Source organism: Pteropus vampyrus, unplaced genomic scaffold (assembly GCF_000151845.1).
Source record: "Pteropus vampyrus isolate Shadow unplaced genomic scaffold, Pvam_2.0 Scaffold81, whole genome shotgun sequence".
NCBI lineage: Eukaryota > Metazoa > Chordata > Mammalia > Chiroptera > Pteropodidae > Pteropus > Pteropus vampyrus.
The window spans coordinates 2875044-2878997 of record NW_011888862.1 but is presented as its reverse complement, the minus strand read 5'-3'; the positions used below and the strand labels follow the sequence as shown (position 1 = coordinate 2878997).

Genomic DNA, 3954 nt, shown 5'->3' with positions numbered 1-3954 from the left:
TTAAGTCTTTGAGCCTTTGAGGCCTGAGTCTACCTTGAAGAGAAATGTGAGGTCAGTAGAGGGCGCTCTCCTTAAAAGTCAGCAACCGAATAGAGGTGAGAGCTAGCAGCTGGGACTGCCCCATAGACAATTCCAGGTTTATTTTACGTTAGAGGAGTGTGCAGGTATTAACGCAGGAGAGCCCACTTACTGGGAATAAGGAGTTGTTCAATCCATTTTCCATGTCAATTTCACACTTCAATTTGACCCAAATTCAAAGCAACGGACAATGAAAAACAAGCAGTATTTATACTCCAAATCTCTACCATCCACATGAAAACAATTTGCCTTAATTGACAGCAGCCCTCACTCTCCTTCTTACCTTGCATATCTTCAAGTCTCCTGGGGCTTCTCCTTCCTTGCACAGGTACACACATAGAGATGATGACACCTGATGGTGGGAACGGTGTAAACGGCAAGATGACTGGGCATTTGTCTTTTTCTAAATTGCCCCGTTACTTAAATATGCAATCCCCATATAACGTTGGTTATATTTTGCGAAGAACAGCAGAAAGAATCTCTTTCCAAATTACTAAGAGGTGGAAAAGTTTCTGGTGAAGCCTGAGGCAGGTGGCACACGGTGACTGGTCTGGGAGCCACCCACAGGAGAGGTAGGGGCTGGGACAAAGTGAGGCACTCTGGCTTTGGAGGACAGGAGAGAATGGGAGAGGCGATCTGCACGCAGTTAACTCCATCTCTGTGCTGAGGGAGTACAGCGAAAGTGGATTTGAGCACAGTACACTTCTCTCTCACCGGCCCCTGGCACAGATGGCAGCAATGTACCCAATGCTTCATCACAGACAGAGAGAGATTCTCCACACAGTTTGCCAGTGACCAGGCCATATATGATCTGGAAAAATGTTCAAGAGCTGTTCCTCCGTCCTCGTGCATTGCCTTGGAAAATGCAGGCTCCTTGGGCTTCGCCACTGGTCCGTGGATAAGAAATCAAATGTGCCCATGAAATAGAATGAGCAACGTATTGTTTTTAACCTAATCAAAACTGATGGGTCAGATTCTCCTCTCAGAGTAATCTCTTTAAGCTTTTCTTGTTGTCCTAGTTCGGGGTTTCCAGAAGCAGTCCCCAAGGCAAGGATGTGAGCACAAGTAGTTGGTCTGGGAGGTGATCTCTGGAAACTGGGCAGTAGATGGGCGGGCCTTGAGCTGTTGGGAAGGGAAGGGAAGGAAGATAATGAAGGATGGGTGTGTTATCAGCAACCGCTGTGAGCAATGGGAGCTCAGTCCCGCTGGGGACCTTTGGGAGCCAATGTGGGACCTACTAAGAATTAGCCTGTCTACGGCCATGCCACCCTGAACAAGCCAGATCCCGTCTGATCTCGGAAGCTAAGCAGGGTCGGGCCTGGTTAGTATTTGCATGGGAGAACACCTAGGAAGACCAGGTGCTGTAGGGGTTACAAAAAAAAAAAAAAAAAAAAAGCGTAACCGAGGAGGCAAAGGAAATGCAATTCCTGTCCACCCTATTTGTTGTTTGGCTGAATGCCGCTTCTGGAACTTACCTTCTCAACACTTTGGCTTGCTCGGGCAGTGGTCAAACATCCTCATGCGACCAAAGAAACAGCCTTCAAGCTGAGAAACAAACAGCCTTCAGCATGGAGAGAGGGGGGATGGGAGGATGTGTAGCGACGGCCTCTGCTACACCTGAGTAATAAAAAACACACTAGGGTTTCCTAGCACACCAGATGCCCACAAAGCCGTCAGCTCCGTGCTCTGCAATAGCAGCTCACTAATATGCGCTCTTTTCGTGGCTCCAGCTAAGATTTGTCTAGAACCCATGGCCCACATCTCCTTGTGCGCAGACATGTTGGAAATACAAACGCGTTTCTGGGGATCAAACAGATCCAGGCCCAGATCTTGACTCTGAATGACTCCAGGAACGTATTTGACTTCTCAGAATCACCTGTAAAAATGGAGGAGATAAGATCTAATTTGCAAGCTGAGAAGATGTGTAAGGGAGAGGCTGTTTGGAGGAAATATCTAGCATATTAAGTGCTTTACATGTTTATAAAGTTAAATGGCAGGAGGCTGGTATGGCATATTCCACTTTTTTTTTTTTTTTTTTTTGGTTTGAGAAGGCACTATAGTACAGCTGGCAAAAATTCTAACAGTCAAAAGTATAAAATAACCCCCAGGCCAGCCTCTATCTCCCAATTCAGACTAATTACTGTAACCAGTTTCTTTCTTGTCATTCAAGATATTCTCTTTGCATATCCACAAGTCTATGCAATATTCTGGACCCTCCCTTTAAAAATTTTATTTATTTTCAGGTCATTCTGTGTTAACATACGTAGATATATGGCCACATTAGTACTGTTATTTTAAGCTGTCTCCTCAATCTTGACTTCATTTCACTAGAATCCACACATTTGTCAGGGTTGGAATGCGTTTAGCCATTACATCATCCACATCTCTCATTTTACAGATGAGGAACTTAAGGCCCACAATAGTGGAAGGACTGACGGGTGGATGTGAACCTAGTTCTCACGCAGTATCTTCTTTTCTGATTAGAGAATGATACAAATCTGCTACAGAAAAATGAGAAAGCACAGACAAATGTGTAAAGGAAATAGAAAAGGAATGATTAGCAGACCTTCCCTTTATTTGGGTCTTATCGGAGTTTTCTTATATCTAAGGCTGCACTAGAGCTCTGTTAAGGGAAGGTGGTTGTTTACAGACTCCCTTGTTCGGAAGGGATCCATCCAGCATCCATCAGAGCAGAGGTGATTCCAATGGGCAGGAGGACGACTAATGAAGCTAAACCACCAAAGCAATCTCCTTGCTCCTGGGGCAGCTCGTTGCCGTAGACAGATTAAAATACTTTCTTAAGCAAGGAACCCACTTTTCTGGAAGCCCTCAGCGGGTCTGCCTTCAGACCTCATTGCATGGAATTAAGTTTGAGACTCATCTCAGCCAGGTGGCAGGGCTAGCGCAGATAACAAGATTAGAGCACATGATCGATCAGCTGCCATGACTTTTGCTTTGTTTTCTATAGAACCAGCTAACAAGCAGGATGAGGCTTATTCAGAGGACCGAGGGGACACGGTGGGGAAGTAAATGCAGCTTCTCAGGGCTTTTCTCACAGAGGTGCATCTGAAGTTGGGGGTCCCAGCAGACCCTGTGCAACAAGAAACCCCTAAGGCACAGGAGCTCAGACATTTAGACTGTCTTTGTATCTCGTTAGGCTGGGATCAGGGCAGTGACCCTATTACTCTGAAAAGACGTTTATGCTGCTTAAGATAAATATAACGTAGTTGCTTATACACATGATAAATTACACATCCGGTGCACACACATCTTGGGTAAATGGTCCAAGCCCAGAAACTTGGCGAGCTAGCTTCCGAGGCTGCTGGCTTAGGATTGCTGGATCACAACGGACTAACCAAGACCATTTTCTTTAATGACATTTTGGCATATTTCCCTTCTGTCTGGCATCACTGCTCGCAGGTGTACTTCCTTTACGTACCGCAAGTTGGAGGATCTTGCAGTGTGGTAGGGACTGAGGAATTCCGGTGATATAGTTAAGAATGCTTTCTAATCTCGCACCACATAAAATAATTAATTTGAGAAACCATCAGGTCTATCTGAATGTCTTTCTACGATGAACTGTGGCCTTAGTGCTAGTGACATTTTAATACTGGGCAGAATGATGCCATTATGTAAGAATGGAGCTTGGTCTTAACAACCTATAGTTTTTCTAGCAACGGAGTCATCTCATTCCATCACTGTGTATTTACACGGAATCCCGGACTTCGGTCTGGGAATATATGTTCAGCTGGGACCTTCTAGCAAATTAGGAAACACATACAAGGGAAACCTCGGATTCATTTCGCTACTTTGACACGAGCCCTAGAATGAAAGACATCGATTCTCTGCTGCACTTAAACCTTCTACATTTCATTT

General features: G+C 45.1%; 1 pseudogene; it reads left to right on the top strand.

Annotated features, from left to right (window-relative positions):
• The first annotated feature begins 1329 nt into the window (after positions 1-1329).
• Positions 1330-1448, top strand: LOC111741699 (annotated as a pseudogene).
• The last annotated feature ends 2506 nt before the right edge of the window (positions 1449-3954 follow it).